Raw genomic sequence first — 16,169 nt, forward strand, 5'->3', positions numbered from 1 at the left:
CTCTGACATAACTACAAACTTTGGGCATAATGCCTAACCTCTGAATCTGTTTCATATCTCTAAACAGGGAATAATCATAGAACTTATCCTTATAGGGTGGTTGTGAGGATTTAAGTACATGTGACTTGTTTGAAATGTGTAACTTATTTATTAGACAAAAAAAAATATGCTATAGCCCTAGTATTTTTACTATAAGGAAAAATATAAAAATTTAAAATATCTAAATAAAAGTAAATCTATAAAGAAAGTTTATTGTACTTTTTCCCTTTACTCCAGAGGATTTTCTTGCTTGGAATATTTGTACCCCACTCTGGAAAACACGGTTCTAGAAAATGTTTGGGTTTCCCATAGATTTGTGGTTGCGGATGGAAGACTTAACTTTTTTGTTTAACAATACAGTGATACTTAGAAATAGAGGAGTGGAGATGGCTTTGAGATGCTTATTCTGTACAAGCATCAGTGACTGCCTGTCCCCAGGGACTTACCACCCCCCATCCCATGGCCTCCATGGGCTGAACTTCCATGCAGCATGTTCCAGCTGGCCTTGGCTGATTGGTCCAGAGAAGGACACCTGAAACAAGCTGGGCCAATCAGATGCTCTGTTCTGGAAATTTGGTATTTGACGCGACTGGAAAGAATTCTGAATTTTGGAATTTGAGACAGACTATTATGTAGACCAGGCAGCCAAGAAAGGTGATGTACATGGAGCAGAGATGCAGCCCTGCCATGGATTAAGAGACCAGGGACAGAGAGTAAAGACTAAAGACTGCTTACCTGGGGATCCCTGGGTGGCTCAGCGGTTTGGCGCCTGCCTTTGGCCCAGGGCGTGATCCCGGAGTCCCTGGATCGGGTCCCACGTCGGGCTCCCAGCATGGAGCCTGCTTCTCCATCTGCCTATGTGTCTGCCTCTCTCTCTCTCTCTCTCTCTCTCTGTGTGTGTCTATCATAAATAAATAAATAAATCTTAAAAAAAAAAAGACTGCTTACCCACAGGCTCTCCTCCCTTCCCTCCTTGGCAGCTGCTTTTTTGCCCTTGGGTGCCATGCACCAGGCTTAGTATACAGGGAGATATACATACATACATATATATATATATATATATATATATATATATGTATGTATATGTATATATATACACACATATGTGTGTGTGTATTGCATTCTCTTTATTATTTAAATTGACTGTAGTGGTCTTCTGTTTCTTATAATTAAAGGCTCATACCTCATTCAAAGGGCATTACTATTAAGGCTAAACTAATCTGAAGATAGGGTGATGAAACTGATGCAAGGTTAATAAGAAATTGAATATAAAAAGTAAAGAAAGAAGCTACATGTTTCAACAAGTGTCCTTGGGCAGTTCCAGCATCCTTTTATGATTGACGTAAGCAGTGAACATATCACAAATGGCCCTGGAAGGAGGCAGGGTCATAGATGACAATTTGAAGAATCTGTATTCATTGCTACTTATATTTGCAATCTCTGAGTCAGTTTCCCCAACATCTCAGGGGTGCCACTGACCATTACACACACACACACACATTTTATAGAGTTACTTATTTGTTTTAGAGTGAAAGAGAGAGCACACAAGTGTGCAAGGAGGGGAAGGGGCAGAGGGAGAAGTAGAGAGAATCTCAAGCAGACTCCCCAGTGAGCATGGAGTCACATGGAGCTCTCAATCCCACAACCCTGAGATCATGACCTGAGCTGAAATCAAGAGTCAAACACTTAGCCAACTGAGCCACCAAGGTGCCCCATTCCGTATATAGTTATCACTGCCCCATGGCCTCATACTTTTCCCTTCCACTTCATTCTCAGATCCCCTTAATGGTCGTCTTCTTCTCAGTAGAATGAGAAAATCATTTCTCCCTGTTCTAAAGACTGCAGAGTTTTCCTTGCTCTGATTCTGTCCACCCACAGACAGAAGTCAGAAGGAGCCTTAAGCCCATTAGGAAAAATTACATGCATAAACTGGAAGTTTAGGTCCACTGTCACAGTGGTAGTGCCTCAACAAGATCTTATTTAAAAATTGCAGCGCTCTGACTGATGCTTTCTGCTTTAAGTAAAAATAACATTGTTAATTTAGTGCTCATCAAGGATGTATAAAGGCTTTGTTTTCCTGACATTCTAAGCAGAAATTGAGGATGATCATTAGTTGGTGATTTTTGTCATTAAAAACAAACAAAGAAAACAAACCACATCAGCACTAGGGAAAACCTAAGAAATAATCTGTACACTGGTAAGAGGGAAAGCTAAACATTGGTTGCTTTGCCATGAAAATGCATTTAGATGGACTTAGTGTTTTAATTAAGATTCCAAGGGCTGTGGTAACAAACCTGAAAATATATTAGCTGAAATCAAACTGGGTTTCTCATTCAGATAAGGTCCAATTCAAGCTCTCTGACTCCATCCATTTGTGCCCATTAATCTAAAATCCATGGTCATTGCCTCTGTCTCCCTTAAGCTGGCAGAAAGAAAAGGGTGAAAGAAGCCACATGGGTGGTTTTTATAGAATAGATCTAGATGTCATACATTACCTGTGCGCACAGTCTTTGTTTTGTATTTTTTTTTTTAAGATTTTATTTCTTTAGAGAGGGGAAAGAGAGAGAGAGAGAGAAAGCAAGCACAAGTTAGGGGAGGGGCCAAGGGAGTGGGAGAGAGAATCTGAAGGAGATAACGTGCTAAATGCAGAGCCTGACATGGGGTATGATCCTATGACTTGAGTTGAAATCAAGAGTTGGATGCTCAACCCACTGAGCCACCCAGGTGCCCCAAGTTGTGAACATTCCATTGCCTCATCTCCAACCATATGGTCACACTGAGAGCAAAGGAGGGAGATGAGAATATGTGGCCCAGTCTGTGCCAAGGAAGAAATGAGAACAAGTTGAAAGTATGGCTAGCTTGTCTCTGCCATATTTAGATCTGTGTTTTGAATATAAGCGCATGAGAACTGAGGCATAAAATACAGTCACATGACTTAGGGTTTGTTTGTGAACTCTGGTGGCTATGTGAGAAGTTTTATTTGGAGAGTTTGTTTAAAATGTTCATTCCATGATCCCACTCTGAGATTCTGACTCAGTAGTGTGAGGTCTTTTTGGGAATCTGTACTCTTATAAATGACTCAAGGGATTTTTGATTCAGATGGTCTTTGAGCAACACTTTGAAACATACTATCATCAAGTCATACAAATTTAAATGTTTTAAGGAAATCTATCAGGGAATGGAAGAATGTCATTTATGATGAAGAAATTGTGAGCATTCAATATTTCAGTGGCTGAATTTTATTAATAAGGACAATTTAGACTCTGAAAGGGAAATGGAATTCTTGGCTTATATAAAACATTGATGTTCACTTATTTATAAGCTAGGCAGTTTCTCTATCAGCTGAATGTTTTCTTCATTAACATTAGCTGCCTTAGAGAGCATGGTTGTTGGTATGCTGTATATAACTGACTATTCCCTGGCTTTCACCCACTTTCCCAAATGTTGAACTGTTGGTAGGCACCCACAGTCAACTGTGTATGTTGATGGTCACATGAAATGAGCTACTGGTAATTGGTAAAGATTGCTTAACCTTGGGGTCTTCATAGGCACTGTTTGGCATCTCACTCCTGAGTAGTTTGGATCTGTTCGTTGTTATTATGTACGTGTGTGTGTGTTTCATCTCAAGGGGGTGTATCTGTCTAGTGTAAAACCCAGAACTTGTAGGGAGGGAATTTCAAAGTTGATCACTTTCTCTCTTTGGCCTCACTCTTATTTAAAAACTGGATTTCCCCCATTAAATATAGCAAGTTGGACTTTAAAATGATACCAGGATTTAACTCCAAGAAATTGTGAAATGAGTCATGTGCAAAGTTTTCAGTAAGATTCAGTTCTTAAATTCACAGAAATGCCACAGTATTCACCTTTCCATATTCTGCAGGAGCCAGCCAAGTGATGCAAATGAATGAGCAGGGTTGGGTTTTAAGTCTTGAACTTTTTTCTACTTACAAGTTAAATCTTTTAACATCATTTACTTTATTTGTATTTTTAACCATAGAAAATACAGAGTTTTTTTTTTTAGTTCGTTTAGGTTTTTGTCACATATATTTTCCATTTGCGGATTATAGTTGTCACCATGAATGAATAAATAAAATAAAATAATTCAAAAAAACAAAAGAGAAAGAAACTATCTTATCACAGAAATAAGCAACAAATAATTTTAATAAGATAATTATATGCTCTCTAGTTTTTTTAGCTATTTGGTTTTTGTAGTTGTACTTTCAGTTTTCCCACATTTGATTAGACCTAGATATAATAGTTTATGTTGTCCTCACTCTACCAACAGGAAAACATAGGAATAATATATCTTTAAAAAAAACGATTTTATTTATTTATTCATGAGAGATACACACAGAGAGAGAGGCAGAGACACAGGCAGAGGGAGGAGCAGGCTCCATGCAGGTTGCCCAACGTAGGACTCGATCCCGGGTCTCCAGGATCACACCCTGGGCCAAAGGCAGCACTAAGCCACTGAGACACGGGGCTGCCCAGGAATAATATATCTTGATGAAAAAAGTGGCACCCAAAACGTTCAGACCATGCAAAGGTTTCAAATACTGCTCAACTCCAGCTGGTTATAGCCATGGAGAAAAGTACATCTTTGGATTTTTCACAAAAAGGTAGAAACTCTATATTGGCAAAATTTCCTCAAGTGTTTTAAGATTGTGGGTTAAACCATACATGGTTCAAGGCTGCCTTCAGCCTATAGGCCATATATGGAGGTCTCTTCCTTAGGGACATAGGATTAATGCTAAAAAATAAGCCCCATTGACTCAACAATATGGGAGTCTACAAGTCTGAGAGAGGGTTAAGGTTATGGTTTATAGGCTTTAAAAATTCACTTTTATGAGATTCAGGAGTACATAAAATAATTCCAAACAAGGCTAATTAAAACAGCTAATTATGGGTTCCTGGAGACCTGCGGTTATTTGTAAGTCACATCTCATTCCTTCTGGAAATAGTTCTCTAAATTCATTTTACATACTTCTTCTGAAGTAATTAAGCGTTCTCCCCTTCTATTTTACATCATTACTTTTCTTAGCAAATGTTTTATGCTCCCAAAGTGGGGCTAAACTAGTCAACGAAGTACCATAGAGTGGTAGGGATCTAATGTGTGATTTTATTACGCATAAGTACAAATTGTGTAATGCTTGAGACTGAAATTGATTTTAATCTGGCAAAAGGTGATTTTGGAGGATCAATGTCAGATGTCAGCAAAGGCCAGTTCCCCTGAAGAAGCATGATGTTCCCAAGAGTAAATATAGTAACTCAGCAAAAACATAATTACTTATTCTCTTATTGCTATAAGTAAATTGTTGTTCCTGAAGTAAATTTTTACATAAATCTAGGAATTTATGTAAAAATGAGAATTTTTTCTCATTTTTCTAACATAATGCTGCTCGTGATATTATTGTATTGGTTAAGTTTTATGCATTTTGCAACTCATTCCTGTTACTTCTTTTAATTTCCCGTCTGATTTCTATACAACATGTCACATATTACCCGTACTGCCTGGTAATGATCAACTTCCACAGATAAGGAATTTTTTATGCACTGCGCCCTGACATAACCATCTGATTAATGAATTGATACATTAAATATGATTGTTAAAGGTAAATTCTGTGTTCCCTCCATAGACTATTTCCTTTTGTGGTCTTGTATTTTATCAATATATGTTATACTCAGAGACTATTTGTGTGACATTTTTCACACTGTGTTTTTATGGAACAGTAATAACTATCATGTACAAATGTGAGGCAGTTTGAAAAAAACTGGTATTTTTAAAATACTAATTTCAAAATATTAATTTAAACTCCCAAATTTAAAAATATTGAGGAAAGCAAAAGAAAACATTGTTTTTTTCTCAGAGCTTGTAAGAGTATAGCATTAAGTCTCCCTATCCAAGAGGACTAGCATGCAGCTTTTCCTGAATTTACCTGACAAGAGAACCCTTTGTTTACGAAGCATCTTGCAGGACCAGATGTTCTGAGGAGCACACTTCAGGAGATGCTCACCTAGCTTGAAGAATGTGCACACCAGTAATTTTCAAAATGTCTTCTGCCAAGTGCTCTGAGGGTTTGTGAAAGTACTGGAGGGGACAGCTCAGGACATCTGGGTGGCTCAGTGGTTGAGAGTCTGCCTTTGGCTCAGGTCATGATCCTGGGGTCCTGGGATCAAGTCTCGCATCAGGCTCCCTGCATGGAGCCTGCTTCTCCCTCTGCCTATGTCTCTGCCTCTCTCTGTGTCTCATGAATAAATAAATAAAATCTTTTAAAAAGGGGGGACAGCTCAATGTACAGACCTCTAACTTCCTCTTCATAAAGAGCAGAGCATTTCTGTTTCTACTTATTTTAAATATATAGTTCCATATGAATATTCTTTAAAGGCAGGATTCTGAGTTGACAAACTATTTTAAAAAAGAAGGAAAAGTGTAAGAGAGGGAGACAGAAGGAGATAAGAAAGAGGGAGAGAAGGATAGAGAGAGAATATATCTTTTATCAGTGAACAAGTGGAGTCAGTTGCCTGAATTCATTCCTTTTTATTTTGACTGTAGAATACTTGATATGTTAGAGGGTGGTTTGTTCATTATATCATTATGAAAATTGGGGGAGAAAATTAAAGGATGCTTTGAGTAGTTAATGTACTTCTGGCATTCTGTAAATTCAATTAATTATGTGTGGCTCACATTACATCTGTGTTAGTAATAACAACAGGCCGGTGTTTTCTGGTGGGGAAACTAGTCCATCAATCATCCATAATCATTGATCTTCAAATAAAGGGACCTGTTCTGACTGGCTTACAGTAGCCAAAGTGTGTTTTCATCATTACTGCCAAATCATATTGTATTCTAGAAATCTCTTAAGAAGGCCCATTCTGTTTCCACTTGAGATATGAAATGACATCTGAAGTGGTGATATATGTAGACTTAGAGCAATCTTTTTCAATCATTATAACCTTTAAGCACCACTAGCATCCCTTAGGATTCTTTGACCTTTTCTCTCTGTATTACTCTGTATTATGCTTTTTGACAGCTCAGAGAGAGAGCAGTATACCTGACATCTGGTATAAACATGAAATGTTAATTCTTGACACATACTTAATATTGCCAACCACTTACAGATGCTCATATGATATATTTTGTTTTTCCCATGGTTATAAACTGAAGTCTATATGAGTTTTCTTAATACAGTGGTAGAAAGCAGTAAAAGCTACTTACATTCTAGCTTTCCATAGCTGTGGTTCTGTCTTGGATTCATCACGATAGATCAGGCCAAAGACAGGTTCACCAGTCCTTAGCCATACAGTGACAGGATGTTGTTCTCTCCACAGTACCAGAGAATAAGGAGAGTTAAAAGATAATTAGAATAACACATGGACACATAAGGAGAACTGTAACACCCAGAGGGTGTTATTATTAAAGATGTTATTATTCTTTCTATTAGTGAAGTAGATCAGAAGCAATATTTTCCAAAATTCTATCTCCTATACGGCAGTGGATATATCAATGCATCTATAACCTCTTTCTAAATGTTAGTGAAGTGTATTGGAGGTATATATTCCAACCTACAAGGCATCAATAAGGATCCTCAATTAAATTGAAATAAATGCTAGTTTGCTAAACTAAGTCATTATGGTCATAATATCATAATGCAACGAAGAAATTCTTCAGAAAGTAAAAGGACTAGATGAAATCCAAAACTCAGTGGATATCCAAATATCTCCAAGTTGCACGAACTTCAAAACAAGCCAAGAATTGACTTCCTAGTCAAAGGAAGCAAGCATTAAACAGACAGCCTGGGGATTTCAGTTGGAGGTACTATGTAGAGAAAATTTAGAACCAAAGTGTAATAATGTTCTCCCCAAAGAATAGTACCTATGTATATTTTTTTGTTATATTTGTGAACTCCACTGCCTTAGGCATAGGATTAGGGATAGATGCCTTGAGTCAATGTTAACAGGAATTGACACAACTAGCAATTTGATTGCTAGTACTGTGATAAGACATCCTGGTAGGGGATATAACATAGCATCCTTATGTATCTGCAAAGTTCTTGAGCGATTTGTGGCATGGAGAACTACTTCTTCTAAGCTCTGTGTGGCGTGTTGCTGAAAGGACTTGAAAGCTTTAAACTCAGAATTGAAAAAAATATTGTAGAGTTGATAATTGTATAAACAGCTATGCTCTTAGTCCTACTACAATCTTAATAAAACTTAGGGAAACAGCCTTCAAATGGTCTCTCTGTAACCATGAAGGGGCTTCATTAAAAAAGAAAAGGAGAGATGAATTTTATGAAAATTGTTTTGGAATCATGATGCAAGAGTCTCCATGCAGGGCAAGTGCACTGAAGAAGGGAAAGAAATCCTTTAGCTACATACAAGATTCCACATGGAAAATGGAGGATGGGGAGCCTGGGTGGCTTAGTCAGTTAAGCATCTGACTCTTAATTTTGACTCAGGTCATGATCTCAGGGTGATGAGATTGAGCCCACATTGGGTTCCAAGCTCAGCAGGCAGTCTGCTTAAGATTCTCTCTCTCCCTCTCCCTTTGCCCCTCCTGCTCGTTCTCTCTTTCTCTCTCTCTCAAAATAAATAAATGAATCTTTTTTAAAAAATGGAATGTCCTATTCTGCAGACAATTCCAAGCAGATTTACAAAGGCGCAGCATGCTGTCTACCAGGATTTGCAGGGTAGGTACATATATTTAAGAGTGGCTCCAGAAATCTGGCCCAGTTTGGAAATCATCAAGAGAGATTCAAATTGCAAGCAAGTTTCCTACCTCAGTCGAGTCCCCTCCAAGGACAGGAACAACTTCCAAATCCAAGTGCAGTTGAAAGAATTAAAACCTGCATTGCCTCCTGAGCATACCCTTTCCGTGCTTTTCTTATTTCTGTGATACCTTTTAAAAACCAACCACGGTTACTCTACTAGGGAGATAATCCAGGGATAAGATTTGCTCAGTGCAAACCTTTTATTAAAGGCCTACAACATTGTGTTCTGGAGCATTTTGTTTTCCTTTTCTTAAACACTAGTTAGATCAGATTTTCAAAAGCACATCAGAAATATTCCTAGTCTTAAAACCAGGGATTTATAGAACACAAAGTTGCAAGACCAGTGGGAAATTAATTTCCTTTGAAGCACGTTATCTTGAAGTTTCCTGCCTCCCACAGTGGAGCAGAATTTGTTCAAGCATCATTGTTGTTCCTACTCCAAGGTATAAGCCAACTGCAGGAAGCCAGTGATTGCTTGGGCCATTCTGGCTAAACTGGAAAATATCAGGTCAAAGAAAGGTTAACTAGAGACTCACCATGTTGCTCACAACTACCACCACTGGAGAACCTATTAGGTATGTATTCAGCCCCTGCACATATTTCCTATTCTAATAGGAGTACCAGTCTAATTGCTTTAAACATCAGCAAGATTTACTTTGTCAGACTGAGATATCTCTGGATGGATGCGGTATGGTGTTATATTTTACCATCAAGTGTTTATTTACCAGTATAATCCAGACTTGCTATTTAAGAAGCTTCTGTGGGTGCAGAAAATTCTAGGTCCTCTGCTTAGAACATTTGGCATGCCTATATTTTACTCACAGCTTCGTGTTTTCTCAGTCAGGATTCTTCTACAACCCACAGAGTAGGTTTAGTTCATCATTTCTCTTAAGTTTCACTTTGCTTTATCTTGAGCAGTACATGGAAAAATATAACAAATTCCAGTGTAATGCTACAACTCTAAGCAGAGTTCAGTGTTCACTTGCAAGGGAGACATGAAGGACCTTTTCAGTTTGGCCACATCACTCTGGAAGTCTTTCGGTCTGAGAATGTGCTGTTTATTTAGCACAAGAACTTTTATTTTTCTTTTATGTCTTTGGATAGTTTTCGAGATACACCATAACAAACAAAGTGGAGTTGTCATTTTAGTCCTGAAAAAAATTAGTAAGTACATGTTCTCTACTAAAATTCTCCCATATATCTTTTCTTTATTGCTCTCTTCCTCTGGCAGAAAAAAAAAATAATTACTATCAATGAGAAATAATGTAGCCACTTTATTTCCTTTGCGTAAACACACAGGTACCCACATGGTTTCTTTTCCTTTTGGCCAAATTATAGATTTGCTAAGAAAGAAAACTGGATGAAGGAAAATAACACACATGGAGAAAGAAGGTGTTTATTGGCATACAGTCTCCACTGCATATAGTTAAACTAAGGAACATATAAAAAGTAAGATTCCAAAATGAACTCAAGCCTTTCCTTGAAGGTACTTTTAGAAAAATAATTCATGGTTTTTTTCAGATGATAAAAGCAACGATGCTTATTATAGAACATTTAGAAAATTTAGTAGGTTTAAATCACAAAGGTAAAATTACTCACATTACCACAGTGCCAAAATAGCCATCATTTTGGTCTATTTACTCAGTCTTATTTTTTTCTTACACATATTTTTCCATAATTGTGGACTACTATACAGACAAATTTGTATTTTTTTCTATTAATGTTTTAGCTTAAGCATTTCCCTATGTTAGTTTAAACACATTAGAAATAGTCTTTTTTGTGAAAAGGAACAACTGTAACTATAAAAATAATGCCTTTAAATCATTCTTTATATTTTAAGATGATTAGCGTTTTGTTTCTCATATTTGGCAGATTTTTCTTCTAATTTGTCACCTCTTGTTACTATGTTTATTGGACTTCATATTTGCCTGCTTATTTTGTCTTATTACTATGTTAAAGCTTTTTATAGTTAAATCTCTTTGATTTACATATGATTTTCAGCCTTGGGCATCATTCTTGATAAAGTCCCTATATTGCATATATGTTCACTTATTTTTCTTTTAGTATCTTTATATATTTTTTAATGTTCATTTCAATCCATCCAGAATTTGTTTGGTATAATGTATGAGATTGGGATTTGGCATCATTTTTGTTAAATGGATACCCAGTTATCCCAATGCTCTTCAGTGGATAATCCACTGTTTTCCCCACTTCTTTGAAATGCCATCCAGTCACTTAAAAATGTCATCTAGGTAGCTTCATGGATACATACATGCATACATACATACATCTATATATACGTGGATCAATTTTTGAATTCTTTACTCTATCATTGTTCACTCCCTATAGCATCAATACAATATTTTAAATGCTACCTACACTTGCTACATTTCATAATGTTTTAATAATTTGTAGGGCAAGTTCCCCTGTTAATACAACTTGTTTTGTCAAAAAAAAGAAAAAATATTCTTTCAAATATATTCATTCTTCTAAATACACATCAGAATCATCACATTAAATAGCTAAAATTTTAATTGGAATTACCTGATAATTCCAATTAATTTGCATGTTATTTTGAGAAAATTGATATATATACTATTAAGATTTTGCATTCATGAATATGATGTATATACCTTCAGCATTAAATCACAGTTTTTTTTCAATAAATCAGTTCCTTCTGCATAAACTACATATATTTTTAAAAATTACGTATCTAGGCATTTACGTATTATTTTTCTAAAGATTTTCTAGTATATAAGAAGATGACCTAGTTTTTCATTTTTTTTAATATGGCCAGATTTTCTGAACACTATATTAGGATTCTTGAGTGATGCTTATGTGTTCCTGGAAAATACTATGACAAGAGCCATTTTTTTAAAAGACTTCATTTATTCATGAGAGACACAGAGAGAGAGGCAGAGACACAGACAGAGGGAGAAGCAGGCTCCATGCAGGGAGCCCGACATGGAACTCGATCTCGGGACTCCAGGATCAGGCCCTGAGCTGAAGGCAGGTGCTAAACCGCTGAGCCACCCAGGCGTCCCAGAGCCATTTTTTAAATACATCTGAAGAGAGTCCCATTGATTGTGTATCACTAAAGATACTTCTTTCTGCTATTCTGCTAGATATTCTTTATCACATTAAGGAGCTGGCCCTTCATTTCTCATTTGGACTGTTACTATTATAATGCTATGATGAGTATCTTTAGGTGTAAAGTTCACTCTGCAGTTTGGGTTATTGTAAAAGATTTTTTGTGTTTGAATTCTTCAAAAGTGCAAGTAGTGAGGACTGTTAATTCAATTTCTATAATAGTAATATTGTCTAGTCCATTTTTTTTCACTTGGCTTCTTACTCTAAAAATGTCTCTATAGAAAAACAAACAGCTCTAGAGCAAACTACATTGTTTTATAACCATGTCAGTATTTTGCAGTAGTGTACTAGCCATAAACATACTATAGAAAATTCTACCTTAATTTCTTTATTTTACAGATGAGGAAACTGAGACCACTGTAGGTCAACTGATTGAACCAACACTACATAGTATATGGCCACGCCATCTGAAAACTCAGGTTTCCTGATAATTAATCCTTTTCATGATAGCAGGCTGTGTCCTGGGTTATTTTAAGACCATATTGAGTTTTGTAAGAAAATCTTTTGTAAAGCTTTTCTCAAGAGGAAACAGACTTAAGTTTCAGTTGGGAGGAAAAGGTAGAGTTGTAATTTAAGAGAGACAGACATGGAAATGACTTAATCATGTTCATGTTCTTCCAGTTTAATTAAACCAGAGTAATAAACACTGACTAAGAAGACTAGTCAACTTCTTTTATGTGTCCAATGTGTACAACATCCCTAGCATGTTGGGAAGTCTTGTAAACAAATCACTCCTGTTTGTTAATTTCAGCAAGCATTTGTTGAAATAATGAATATTTGTCTATTTACTTTCACCCAAACTGAATTAAGAAAGAAAATTCCGGGCACCCCGGGTGGCTCAGTGGTTTAGCTCTGCCTTCAGCCCAGGGCCTGATCCTGGAGACCTGGGATCGAGTCCCACATTGGGCTCCCTGCATGGAGCCTGTTTCTCCCTCTGCCTGTGTCTCTGTCTCTCTCTGTGTCTCTCATGAATGAATAAATAAAATCTTAAAGAAAAGAAAGAAAATCCCTGATCCCTTGCATCTTTCCTAAAATGGAATGGACTCATTATAGGTAAATTTAGCCTAGCAATTTAGATAATGGTTTATTTTGTATATATTTATTTTGTGCCTGCTGTTTTCAAAGTGCACTAGGTAAGAGCATCTGTCAGAAAGTTTGTGATTTGTAAGAAGGGAAATACAGAAAATGGTAAATCCCGTAAAAGCCAAATGGATAAAGTGTTATGAGGTTGGAAGAGGGAAGACATCAAGGAAGAGGTGGCTTGTAAAAGATTGTTTTTCATGATAAAGATACGTTTCCTGGTTAAGTGAGCCTCCAGGAAGCAAAGCACGGAATATCAATAATCCTAAAGACAAGAGAGAAGAGAAAAATGAACTAGAAGTGAATCAACTTCCTTCATTAAAGGGTTTAATGACAAACAAGAAGAATAAGGAGGTCAGAATATTGGACAAGCTTTTGTTTCCTGTAACATTTTTATGCATATATATTCTTGAAAAGGAAAAAAACACTGAAAATTTAAAATATTAAGCACAAACTGCTGTGCAGTATGGGGTATTATAGAGGATGTCAAACACCAGGTCAGGCCGTAAATGGATTAGACCTTCAGCCTCTTTCTGATGGTGTCATCTTTATGTCGAAGAACTAGAATTTCTGACCTGATCAGTTTCTATTATAAAGTGGGTGGAGTCCCACATTCTGGTTTCAGTTCTGACTCACCCACCCAGCACCTTGTGACCTTGCTCAAGGGACAATAATTGTCCTCCTAACTTCACAAGTTCTTCAGATGAGTCCATGAGAGAATGCATGTGAAGTATGCCCTGTGCTTCTCTTTCGCTTATACTTCATACTGTTTCAGCAATTCTGCTCAACAAGATTGTGCACATGCTTGCCATTCACCAAGTCTGATTGCACCTGGCACTCTCTGTCATTGGAGGAGTGTCCTGCCACCCTATTCCTGCTCCAGCCTCTCTCATTGTGTACACAATAGCCAGTTACCACTTTAAAATGTAAATTCAATTCTTTTACTCCCTTGCTTAAAGCACTTCAGCAGCTGCTTATCACAGATAAAGTCAAGCCCAAATTCTTTATCCTTCTCATAAGACGCAAGACACCTGGTCTCAGCCTACCTGAGGACATCTTTTCATCCTCCTCTCCACCTCTCATTCTCCCCAGACTTACTGGCCTCATGCTCCTCCCAGAACTGCTAAGGGCCAGAATTAGGGTGCTGGTGCTAGCTTTCCCTCTACCACCAAAGCTCACCCCACCCCTAGTCCTTCCCTGGCTGACTTTTTATTGCCATCGATGGGGCTCTGCTGAGCTGGCCTCTTTCCTGAGCATCTAAAGCAGCCTCCTTTCCCTGTCACTGCACTGTCACCTGGGGTCACTTCCTTCGTGGGTTTTCCCATTCTCTCCTCATTTTATGGCTTATCCACCTTGTTTATTTTAAAAATTGTTGCCCTCTTGTCAATTAAAGTGTCCACCTCCAGGTGAATTAAGACTTTGCTTAATCTTTTAGCTCTGTACCCTTAGAGCCAAGGATAATGCTTAGTATATAGCGTACATTCAGTAAACAGGTGCCAGGTACCTGCTGGCACACTTAAAATGCTATTTACTACCTACTTACCTAAGGTATTGTGGTATAGGAAGTTTCTGTGTTTGCGATATAGGAGAAAAAGTTTGTGATATAGAAGGAGAAAAAGGCATAGCTCTAAGTATGGCAAGGTAGAAAGTGGTGAGTTGCAAAGATGTAAAGTTTTATGAACTTAGGTAAGGCTTCATTTGGTGGGCTGTTATTAAAAAGTAAAAATAACCTAGCCTTAAAGACCTTTGTTAGATTATCAGAAACCTCATGTATTCATGACATAATTTCATACCCATGCCTTAAAGCAGTGCTTCTGTATTTTTTTTTAACTTGGAAGAGGAGAGAAAAAACACAAACCTTAGGGGTTCTGAGACATAGCCGTGGGAGAGCAACCATAAATCCAAGAATCCTTTGAAGTCTCATATCTCACTTTGAAGAATCATGTAGTTTTTGCCTTCTACCCTATAATATATCCAAGGGGTAAAATTGATGCCCCCAGAAGATGTACCTGTGAACCCTGGGGCCTCATATATCCCCAGCATTCAGGCTTCTGCTCCTGGGCAACATAGCCTCCAGCCTAAGAAACATAAAAGACCTTGTATCTTTTGCAAAGTTTATTCTTAGAGGAAGATGAGCTCCATTCATAAGTGCTTCCCAGCCAAGCCTATACTTAAAACTAGATCTAAAATGCTGGCTGATATAAAAGCCTGTGTATTAGAGAGTGGTTGGAAGAATGAGCTATTCTGGAAAAAATGACTCACCAAGTAGCAGAAAGTGAGGAAAATGAGGGGAACAGGGAGCAGACACCACAGCATTTTCAGCTCTGCAGGTCTGAGGCTTCTGTGAGCTTCTCTTGGCCTCTCTTTATTGCACTACATGACATTATGTACCTGATGCTTATGATGTCAGATTATGTTCCTCAGGCTCAATTTGCTAAAAGAAAGGGGTATCATATGTTTTAGAATGGTTCTAGGGTGCATGGGTGGCTCAGTCAGTTGAGCATCGACTCTTGATTTTGGCTCAGGTCATGATCTCAGGGTCCTGAGATGAAGCCCTGCATCAGTCCTGGCACTGGGCCAGAGACTGTTTGAGATTCTCTCCCTCTTCCCATCACCCTCTCTCTCTCTCTCACACACACACACACTCTCTCTCTCTCTCTCTCTTTCTCTCAAATAAATGAATTAATCTTTAAAACAAAAATAGAGAGGCACCTGAGTGGCTCAGTTGGTAAAGTGTCTGCCTTTGGCTTATGTCAGTCCCCACTGGGATTGAGCCCTGCATTGGGCTCCCCGCTCAGCAGGGAGTCTGCTTTGTTTTCTCCCTCTGCTGCTCCCCCTGCTTGTGTGTGGGGGCTCTCTCTCTCTCTCTGTCAAATAAATACATAAAATATTTTTTAAAATAAAACAAAAATAAAATGGTTCTAACAAATACTGTTTTTAAAATATTTAATTAGGCCCCTGAATCAGCTTGTTTGAGATAACTGTGTGAGAGAGAAAATGAATGAGAGTATGAACAAAGCATTCACATTCAAATGGAGGGATTAAAGACTGTGGCTGAGTGGTAAAAAATGGTTCTGTAAATACTGTTTTCCTAGTCTCTTTTTTATCTTGAGTACATACTTTTACAAAAAC

General features: G+C 37.7%; 1 protein-coding gene and 1 long non-coding RNA gene across 4 annotated transcripts in view; one reads left to right on the plus strand and one right to left on the minus strand.

Moving 5' to 3' along the window:
- Nucleotides 1-16,169, plus strand: part of CNTN3 (contactin 3) — a 329,505-nt gene that overhangs the window by 191,996 nt on the left and 121,340 nt on the right. The window lies entirely within an intron of this gene.
- Nucleotides 889-8,948, minus strand: LOC119864651. The gene is made up of 3 exons (XR_005374717.1): nt 8,816-8,948; nt 7,256-7,360; nt 889-940 (listed from the first exon to the last, which is right to left on the minus strand). It is a non-coding gene; the product is annotated as an uncharacterized LOC119864651 (long non-coding RNA).

The sequence above is a fragment of the Canis lupus genome, chromosome 20, assembly GCF_011100685.1.
Source record: "Canis lupus familiaris isolate Mischka breed German Shepherd chromosome 20, alternate assembly UU_Cfam_GSD_1.0, whole genome shotgun sequence".
NCBI classification, from domain to species: domain Eukaryota; kingdom Metazoa; phylum Chordata; class Mammalia; order Carnivora; family Canidae; genus Canis; species Canis lupus.